Source organism: Geotrypetes seraphini, chromosome 10, assembly GCF_902459505.1.
Source record: "Geotrypetes seraphini chromosome 10, aGeoSer1.1, whole genome shotgun sequence".
Lineage (NCBI taxonomy): Eukaryota > Metazoa > Chordata > Amphibia > Gymnophiona > Dermophiidae > Geotrypetes > Geotrypetes seraphini.
Window position 1 is genome coordinate 90,175,912 of NC_047093.1, and position 11,454 is coordinate 90,187,365.

Below are 11,454 nucleotides of genomic sequence, written 5' to 3' on the forward strand. Positions count from 1 at the left end.
ATATAACTTCATTGAGTGTCCCCTAATCTTCATATTTTTGAAAGAATAAAAAATGGATTCACTTTTACCCATTCTGAACTACTCAGGATTTTATAGGCCTCAATCATATCTTCCCTCAGCCATCTCTTTTCCAAGCTGAAGAGCCTTATCTCATTCGAGAGGCGTTCTATCCACTTTATCATTTTGGTTCTTCTTTGAACCTTTTCTCTTTTTATTGCAATTGTTTATTTATGACAAAAACATCAGGAAAATACAAAAACAGTACAGTCAAGCAATCTGCAGAAAAGGAAGACCCCTGCACCTCCCGATGTCACCCCATCTCTCAGCCCTCCCCCCCCTCCCCAGTAGCACCCTGCATCTCCCGTGAACTATAGAGCACCACCAAGGAGAAGAAAAGAAGAAAGATCAGAAAAAAAGGACAAAAGAGCACATGGACAGTTCTGTTGTCAGTTGAAGTAATGGTCCTGGACTGGATTGGATCTTTGGGGGTTTGTATTATTTTGGTTCTGTGCTCTTTTGTCCTTCTTTGAACCTTTTCTAATCCCACTACATCTTTTTTTAGACACAGCGACCAGAATTGAATGTAATACTCAAGGTGAGGTTGTACCACGGAGCGATACAGAGGTATTATAATATTCTTGGTCTTGTTTACAATTCCTTTCCTAATAATTCCTGGTATTCTATTTGCTTCTTTGCAATCACCACACATCTCAGTGTATTGTCTATGATGACAGCTTATTTACTCTATCCGAAAGACAAGAACTAGGGGGCATGAAATGAAGCTGCTAAGTGTGAAATTTAGAACAAACTGAAGAAACTCTGGAATTTGTGGCCAGAAAATGTGATGAAGCAGTTTGCCTAGTAGGGAAAAAGTTTGGATAATTTCCTAAAAGAAAAGTCCATAAGCCATTATTAAAATGTACGGGAAAATCCACTACATTATTTTAGAATACACAGTATAAAATCTGTTGTACTCTTTTGGTATATTGCTAGGTATTTGTGAGCTAGATTGGCCACTGTTAGAAACAGTATACTGTGTTTGATGGACTTTTGGGCTGTCTCAATATAGCAAGGCTTATATTCTTATGTTCACAGTATGGACTGAGGATGTTATAATTATGGGTTTTAGAAACATAGAAACACAGAAAAATGAAGGCAGATAAAGACCACATGGCCTATCTAGTTTGTCCATCCATATCATCCTTCTTCTCCCTTAGCTAATGTACTTGTCCCAAGCTTTGTTAAATTTGCATACTTTTTTGGTCTCCATAACCTCCACCAGGAGGCCATTCCACATGTTCGCCACCCTTTCTATGAAAATGTATTTTTTTGAGGTTACTTCTGAATCTATGCCGTTTCACCATCAATCTATGCCCCTCATTCCAGAGTTTTCTTTCAACTGAAAGAGACTTGCCTCTATCATATCTCTCCTTTCCCACATTTCTTCAAACGTGTACATATTGAGATCTTGAAGTCTGTCCACAAGCACTTTATGACAAAGACCACTGACCATTTTAGTAGTCATAAACTACATTACATATCAGCACCCTATTACATCTACCCTCCCTTCTCCTCCCCCACTCCCCAACCATGTTCACAGCTTGAATCTGTCTGGTAGATGTCACTGTTCAACTTCAACAGGGACTCCCTCCTCCTCACAGTCTGTGAAAAATGATTTAAATCATCCTCATTTCTGCTAACCCAAGCAGATTTGAGATCCTAACACAAACCCCTACGTAGCAGCAGACACCACTGCTATTGGATTATTATGCCTATCTCAATATTTTTAGATTATCCCCCATATGTGTTAGTTATTTTAACCAATACTGAAACAAGATGCCCACACTTAACTCCAGTGGAATTTATATTGAGGTATTCTTGTAATAGGTCTTTACTATGCATCTGGAAAATGTGTGCATTGCATCCAACGCAGTTTGCATCCAAAATGTGTTTAACTGACTTACATGGCTATATTTAATTATATTATATAAAGATCCCCAATGGGAAAACATATAAATAATATTCTATGCCCAATATTTCCCACTAATATCCAGCTATGAATAAGGTAATGTCAATACTAATCTAAGAGAGTTAGCCTCAGTAATGGAGCCTACGCGTAGCCATTCAATGACTGGGGAATTCAGCGTAGCTATATTTGCTCCTTTAATCTCCAATCATTGGCCTCACTCTCATTTGCATTACTCAAAAATTCCTAAAATTTATATCCTTATTAATCTTTTTTTCTTTCTTTCTTTTTATGTTTTTTATATATAAATCCTTAAAAAGATCAATCTTCATACACTTCCTATCAATTCCTAACATTCATCCTTATTCACATGTTTGAGACTATACTATCTTTATTATCATTATATGAATTTCTTAACTTCAGTGTTATGTAATCACTCAAAAATATCGTTATTCTCTAAATAGTAGCTTATGCTAGCCTATTTAATCTCTCAATCAGCACTTATATTTCATAGTTAGAGCTAGTTCTCAACAAACATTAGCTTATCCGAGCCTACTTATCTTTAAGGCTCATATTTAGGACAGCATTCATCTTAAGTCAGCATTTGTATTTCACAGATATAGCCAACGTGGCCAACGTTTCGTGGGCGAAAATTCAAGCTCACTGCATCAGGGCCAAGTAATTTTGGAAACAAGATGCTGAAACATAAACACAAATATATATATAATCAAAAAATGTAATTTACTTACAATTTCCTCACCTACAGCTCTCTTACTTACTGCTCAAAGTGCGTTGTGTAAGTGGTCTCAAGATAGAGCCAAAATGGCGACAGCCTCGTTTTAAAACAATTGGCAGCGTTCTGACGTCAAACAGAGAATCAAATTACATTAAAGTGGAGACACATCTTATAAACCCCTATTAAAACCTCACAATCAATAGAAATGTTGCCATTCGAATTGTCTATTCAGACCATTCGGGTGTAATGTATCCAATCGACTAATCCATCTTTGTTCGTGTTGTGCCAATATACGTAAATTACATTTTTTGATTATATATATATTTGTGTTTATGTTTCAGCATCTTGTTTCCAAAATTACTTGGCCCTGATGCAGTGAGCTTGAATTTTCGCCCACGAAACGTTGGCCACGTTGGCTATATCTGTGAAATACAAATGCTGACTTAAGATGAATGCTGTCCTAAATATGAGCCTTAAAGATAAGTAGGCTCGGATAAGCTAATGTTTGTTGAGAACTAGCTCTAACTATGAAATATAAGTGCTGATTGAGAGATTAAATAGGCTAGCATAAGCTACTATTTAGAGAATAACGATATTTTTGAGTGATTACATAACACTGAAGTTAAGAAATTCATATAATGATAATAAAGATAGTATAGTCTCAAACATGTGAATAAGGATGAATGTTAGGAATTGATAGGAAGTGTATGAAGATTGATCTTTTTAAGGATTTATATATAAAAAACATAAAAAGAAAGAAAGAAAAAAAGATTAATAAGGATATAAATTTTAGGAATTTTTGAGTAATGCAAATGAGAGTGAGGCCAATGATTGGAGATTAAAGGAGCAAATATAGCTACGCTGAATTCCCCAGTCATTGAATGGCTACGCGTAGGCTCCATTACTGAGGCTAACTCTCTTAGATTAGTATTGACATTACCTTATTCATAGCTGGATATTAGTGGGAAATATTGGGCATAGAATATATTTAATTATATGACACATTTTGTGGCATCATTCATCTCACTTTTACTTTGTAATTCCTGTCATCAGCAGAGAAAAACTGGGAGTGGATTTGGGTTGATTAAAACATTGACTGCAATTAACCTTTGAAATAGTGCTGCGTAAAGATGACTGACAGTGTTGCTATCAATTGAAAGTTAACAAATCACCGTTCATCAGATTTTGTCATTCAAAGCCAGCCTTACTGGTTCAATTAATATATTGAAATAATGTGCATTAATCAGGAATGTGCATCATTAGATATCTTCTTTAAATAGGTTAACTACCTGGCATTTTGAAAATGTGCACAAAAAAATGCATAGCACAAGAAATTCAGGATAAAAGAGAAATAGACAGGGGGAATCAGAAAAGGGAATAGAAAGGCAGACTATCTTTCCATTGCATTGGGTCTTTCTTTTGTATTTTGCACTTTGCATTTTATGGAAGGGTGGAACATCAAAAGAGTATCAGAGCTGGGGAAAGGGTCTGAAAATGAACCACAAGTGGATCTCTCCATAGGGGTCCATTGGGTACATCTTCCAAACAACCCAGATTAGATACTGTTGGAATGAGAATGTGCGACTTTTTTAGATCATTGATCTGACCCAATATGGCATTTGTCATGTTTTTGACTTTATGCTGCTTTCCTATTGGTGGCCTGTCAAACGGGAAGCATCATAGTGACTTCCTCAACTGTAGAAACTGGAAATATTTGTGACTAGACAGTGCTGCTAACACCCAACTGTACTTTGAACACTCTGGGACAACACAAAGAGGCGATGATCTGTGAATATTCTCACAGGCATAAATACAGAGGAAATTGCAATTTATTAGATAAGCCAAACCCGACGTAGCCATGTTTTGCTGCGTCAGGGGAAAAATGCTAAAATTCAATTAAAAACAAAATATATAAACATACAAAATGGGTAAGTCATAAAATTCTATAACAATTAATAAGTACTTTCGGGAAATTCAAGAATCTATAGGAGGGGTCTTAGGCACTTGGGCCAATCAGGCCCTAGGATCCTGTGGGTTGGGCAGGGGAGAGGCGGGCCTGCTGGCTGGACAATGCAAAGACCCGTCCGGCCAATTTGCAGGTAAGCCCGATGGGAGGTTCCGGGGTGTGGGTTTAATTAGGGGGGGGTCCAGCAGGAGGGGTAGGGCACCCTCCTGCCGGGGATCTTTGGGGAGGGCAGTTGGTGCATGTCATGGGGGGTCCAGCAGGAGGGGTTGGGTACCCTCCTGCCGGCGATCTTCAGGGGGGCCGTTGGGGGAGTCCGGGGAGGGCGGTTGGCGCATGTCATGGGGGGGGGTCCGGCAGGAGGGGTTGGGCACCCTCCTGCTGCGAACGTCGTGGGAAGGAGTTGGGAAGACTGGCAGCCGTAGCCGTGGCCGCTATACTAATTGCGGCAGGGAGATCCCTTGCCGCGATTAAGTATTGCGGCCGCATCTAAACAAACCCAATTCTGTAGCCGGCGTCTGCAACATGGATACAGTGTTGTTAGGAGACTTCAATATGCCTGATGTGGATTGGAACACACTTTCCTCTGCATCCGGCAGCAGCAGGAGACTATTGAACTCTATGAAGGGAGCTAAACTGAGGCAACTGGTATTGGAGCCAAGGGAACAGGCAATACTGGACCTATTGCTTACCAATGGCGAAAGTGTCACTGAGGTCTCAGTGGGCAACAAGTTGGCCTCCAGCGACCACAACATGATATGGTTCAAACTCAGGAAGGGTTTCGCCAAAACTAACACATTAATCAGGGTCCTTAGCTTCAAGAACGTCAACTTTGAGGGTATGGGGGATTTCATCAATCAAGCACTACAAAACCGAACAGGAACAGATAACGTAGAGGAATTGTGGTCGACTCTGAAAGCTATCATTCATGAGGCAACCAATCGCTATATAAAATCAGTGAGTAAACGGCGCAGGAACAATAAGCCACAATGGTTCTCTGCGGAGATCTCGAACCTCATAAAAGAGAAGAAAAAAGCGTTCATCTCCTACAAACATACAGGATCTCAGGACTCTAGAAAAGTCTATTTAGCTAGGGCAAGAGCTGTCAAAACAGCAGTTAGAGAGGCCAAATTCCGAATGGAGGAAACTTTAGCAAAGAACATCAAGAAGGGCGATAAATCCTTCTTCAGGTATATTAGCGACAGAAACCGCAGCACAAGCGGGATAGTACGCCTTAGGAAACCAGACGGGAACTATGTAGAAGCAGACTCAGAAAAAGCTGAATTGTTAAACGAATACTTCTGTTCAGTCTTCACCCGTGAGGTGCCGGGTTCCGGCCCTCAGCTGCAGAAAAAGGATGGCTCAGGAGACCCATTCAGTAATTTCAAGTTTACAAAAAGCAGTGTCTACTGTGAGCTGTCTAGACTCAAGGTTAACAAAGCAATGGGGCCAGACAATCTGCACCCCAGGGTGCTCAGGGAGTTAAGGGACATCCTGGCGGAACCACTATCCGTACTCTTCAATCTCTCCCTTAGTACAGGTAGAGTCCCGTTGGACTGGAAAATGGCTAACGTCATTCCACTCCACAAAAAAGGTTGCAGGACAGAGGCTGAGAACTACAGACCAGTGAGTCTCACATCTATAGTGAACAAACTAATGGAAACCCTAATCAAACACCAATTAGATAAGATCCTGGATGAGGAGAATCTATGGGATCCCCGTCAACATGGATTTACCAAGGGGAAATCCTGCCAATCCAACTTGATCAGCTTCTTTGACTGGGTGACGGGGAAGCTTGATGTTGGAGAGTCCTTGGACATTGTATACTTGGACTTCAGCAAAGCGTTTGATAGTGTCCTACACCGCAGGTTGTTGTGCAAAATGAGTTCTATAGGATTAGGTGACACTTTGACAAAATGGGTTGGGGACTGGCTTGGTGGTAGGCTTCAGAGGGTGGTGGTGAACGGCACCCCCTCCGTAACAACGTCAATGATCAGCGGAGTGCCACAGGGCTCGGTCTTAGGCCTGATCCTTTTCAATATCTTTATAAGGGACTTGGCTGAGGGGCTTCGCGGTAAAATAACGTTATTCGCCGATGACGCCAAACTATGTAATATAACAAGCAAGAGCACAATGAACAATATGAAACACGACCTACTCCTATTGGAGCAATGGTCAAGGACCTGGCAACTGAGTTTCAATGCCAAGAAATGCAAAGTTATGCACCTCGGCAGTCAAAATCCATGCGAGACTTACACCCTAAATGGCGAGATCCTAGCAAGGACTGTTGCAGAAAGGGACTTAGGGGTGATCATCAGTGAAGACATGAAGACTGCCAATCAAATGGAGCGGGCTTCATCTCAGGCTAGGCAGATCATAGGATGTATACGTAGGAGTTTCGTCAGCCATAAGCCTGAAGTCATTATGCCGTTGTATAGATCCATGGTGAGGCCCCATCTGGAATATTGCGTGCAATTCTGGAGGCCTCATTACCGCAAGGATGTACTGAGGCTGGAATCAGTCCAGCGAATGGCCACCCGGATGGTCTCGGAACTCAAGGCTCTCCCGTACGAGGAATGGCTGGATAAATTGCGGCTATACTCACTCGAGGAACGCAGAGAGAGGGGAGATATGATTGAGACGTTCAAGTACCTCACGGGCCGTATCGAGGTAGAAGAGGATATCTTCTTTTTCAAAGGTCCGACAGCGACAAGAGGACATCCATGGAAAATCAGGAGGGGGGGGGGAAGTTGCACGGCGACACCAGGAAATACTTTTTCACCGAAAGAGTGGTTGATCGCTGGAATAGACTTCCACTTCAGGTGATCAAGGCAAGCAGCGTGCCTGATTTTAAGAAGAAATGGGATCGTCAGTGGGATCTCTGCACAGAGTTAAATAGGGGAGGGTCATTGGGGTGGGCAGACTAGATGGGCCGCGGCCCTTATCTGCCATCTTTTTCTATGTTTCTATGGTTACAGATTCGGGTTTACTTTCAGTGGGTTTTGTTCCAATTCTGTATAGGACGGCCGGGACAGGTGTCCTTTACGGAATCTGGGCCTATATGGCCTAATAGTGTTACATCAATAGGATTACCATATTAAAAAAAGAAAACCCTGGACATATGACCCTGTCCCATTCCACCTCCAGCCCCAGCCCTGCCCAGTTCCATCTCCAGCCCCATCCCCAGAAAGCCTCCTCTGTTTACTATGAGCTCCAGCCACATCTGGAGGGCCTGAGCATGCGCAGATGCATGTGATGTCATCAGCACATGCTCAAAGGCCCTTCAGATGTGGCTAGAGCTTGTAGGGGCTTTCTTAAATCCGGACAAATGTTGGGTTTGGAAAATCCATCTGGGAGCCTGGACAGTCCTCTAAAAAGAGGACATATCTGGGTTTTCCCAGACATCTGGTAACCTATACATCAACAAACCAGGTTGAGATGTTTTACAAGATATGCATAAAGGAGCATGTTTGAAAAGACATCTAAGTCTGAATTTGGACATTTTGGGAAAGATGTCCAAAAATGCAGTAGAGAAAATGTTCATTTTCAAAACTGTAAGACGTCCATTATTTTTTTTTTAATGACCCTCTAACATCTTGAGCTACCAAAATGTTTTATCTCTTTTCTTTTAATGAAAATGACCTGCTTGACTTCCTGGCCTAGTAAGATGCCTATCTTTTGGGGCCATTTTTGAAAAATAGGACATCCAGGTGAAACACATCCAAAATAAATCATTTGCACATAGAAGGGGTGCCAAATATACATTTCATCATAATTCCCTAATAATGATTGCATTTTCACAACTTTCACAACACACAGAATCCTCTTTCATGTTGCATCCATCACAGTCTGGCTTCAGAAACTTTCATTCACTGAAACAATCTTAATGACTGCTATACAGCTTTTGATCAGGGTAAGGCAGAACTATTAGTGTCTTTGGATCTCTTGGCAGCCTTTGATCTTGTTAGCCATTCTCTTTTCATAAATCGGTTGAAATATTGTGGAATATCTGGGGAGATATTGGAGTGCTTTAAGTCATTTCTCACAGAGAGAACTTTTAAAGTTTCTTTTTTCCTATGTTTGCTCCTCAATTAGTAATCTTTCCTGTGGTGTGTCTCAAGCTTCTATACTTTCACCTTTTATTGTTTAATATCTTTTTGAGTCCTCTGGCTTTGAGAATTCAGGAACACCATATAACATTAGAATTCGCAATTAGTCATCTTACACATCGACTATAACATTCAATAAAACACATACAACCTCTTCTTGTGGCATAAATAACTGGCCGCAGCTTTATTTAATAATTTAAACAATGCTCAAAACTCAAAACTCAATACTTAAACTTTTAACATTTATCAATTCCCAATGCGGCAATCCCCCAAACCCATTTTCCATGAGCTATTTGGTAACGAAGGTAGCTCCCCCCTCTTATCAACCCCCTCCAACTTCCTTCCTATGATGATCTACGGTATCGTCAGATCACCGCTCCCACCCATCTCATGGCGGTGCCGCCCATGAGTGGTCCCCATTGATTCCCCACCTCATGGCGGTATCGCCCATGAGTTATCCATTACAATTCCCCCTTCAAGACATATTAATTCAATCCCCCAGCCGCATTTCATACTATTTGTTTTCTGTCCATTCGGCCACAAGCGGTGACAGCTACCTGCTTGTCACCGCTCCCCCCCCCCCCCCCCAAAGTCCTCTCTAACTGCGGCCAAGCCACTCCTTCAACAATCATCCAACAAATCCTGAAGCCCACTCAGAAAAATATCCAAACCTATATCAGACAAATGTATCCCATCAGGACGATATAATCCCACACAATCAGCAGTCAGTAATTCATTCTGCAGCACTAAACCTCCAATCATACATACAAACTTTGACACCTCAGCATTGACTCTACGCCGCAATCGTTCAATTGCTGACACCTTCCTGGCTCCCTTCCACACTCTCCGTGGAATAATTTTAGACCGTATGAAATAGGCATTTGGGAAAATCAAACAGCTGAACACAAATCTCTCTTCATTCGCTGAATTAAATCCACCCCTTTAACTGAACACAAATCATTCCCACCCAAATGAATAACAATAAGTACAGGTGAAGAAAAACGACTCGCTTGATGCAAAGTCGGCAACAGCTGATCCCACAACATTCCCCGAATACCCAACCATCTGATGCGAATTCCATTGTCGACCAGGCCCAGGTTAGCTCCCCACTTGGATTCAACAGCATGCTTATGCGCCCAGAAGACATAGGAATGTCCACATATCCACACACAAATGTCAGGTGGTGTAGGAGCTGGACTCTGATCTAGGAGAACAACTGAAAAAGAAAAGAAGTAACAGAACAGTGACAAATCAAGTGTGTCGAACATAAGTTCTAAAACAAGCAGATCTCCAACGTCCTATTTTACAAATCAAAGCATCCGATCCCCCCCTATGAGCAGCAACAGTAGCTGCTCCAATACGGAATGAATGAGTCCCATATTCATTATGCTGAAAACCAGCAGCTGTCAAAACTTTTTTAAAAACAGCTGCAAACTGATATCTCGTCAACGGAGCCTTATTTTCATGGATGAGCCAAAATAAACCTCCCACCGGACGAATCGCTGTAAATGCATGCGCCCATCTGACTGGACAAGCTTCCAAATCCAAACTTTTGCGCAGAGATATCCATACACCTTTTCCCACCTGATCAGTTTTTGACCAGCGAATATATAAACAAAGCTTTCGCTGCTCCAAGACAACATCATTCAAAAGTAGTCCCGTAGTCCCTTGAGCAAAACGGGAGGGGGCTACCATCTCCCCAATCCTACAGGCAGCAAAAAACGCTATCGCAAAAGCTGTTTTAAACAGCACTGTTTCATACGCGGAGGCACAAACAACAGATAACACTCCAAACAAGGCCATCAATTTGTTATAGTCCAACGGCAGGCGCACAAAAACGAGGGCGACTACAGAATCCCTGCCTGGAGTATCCTACCAATAGCTTACGCACATAATATGAAGAAGTGTTATCTGGCCATCCCCAAAGTTTGGATAAAAATCCAAGGCTCGCCAAAGATTGGAATACCATACCATAGGACCAACTGTGTTCAACCGCATAAAACAGAAACCGAACAATGCACTCTTCAGAAACTTGAAAGGCACACTGCATGCCCCTGCTATTCAGAAATGAAGAAAATCTGCGCCATCCAGAATTATAAGCTCTCCAAGTACTGTTGGTTAATGCCTGCTGTAACAGCGCTCCACCGCTTCGCGGAAGATGCTCTATAAGATCACTGGCATATCCACGGGAAGTCGCTCTGCTTCTGGATCCAATGCCCGAAAGCGAGCCCACTGGAATCGAGAAAGCGCGTCAGCTAATGCATTAATACTGCCAGGCACATGACGAGCTGACAAAAACACATTTAAATGAAGACAACGCAATACAATTAACCGCAGTAGGGATAGTAATAGCAAACACTTAGCTGATTGACTATTAATTGCCTGCACTACTACAGTATTATCAGAATATAACAAGACCCTCCTATTACTCAAGCGAGGACCCCATATCTATAAAGCTACCCACACAGGAAATAGCTCAAGCAACGCAATATTCTGACACCAGCCCCTGTCCCGCCACCAATCCGGCCATGGCTGAGCACACCATTGCCCCCCAAAATAAGCCCCAAAGCCATGACCTCCTGATGCATCCGTATATAATTTCAAATCCACCGCTGAAACTACCGGCTGCTGCCAAAGAGAAACCCCATTAAAGGACTCCAGGAAAGATAACCAAATAGCT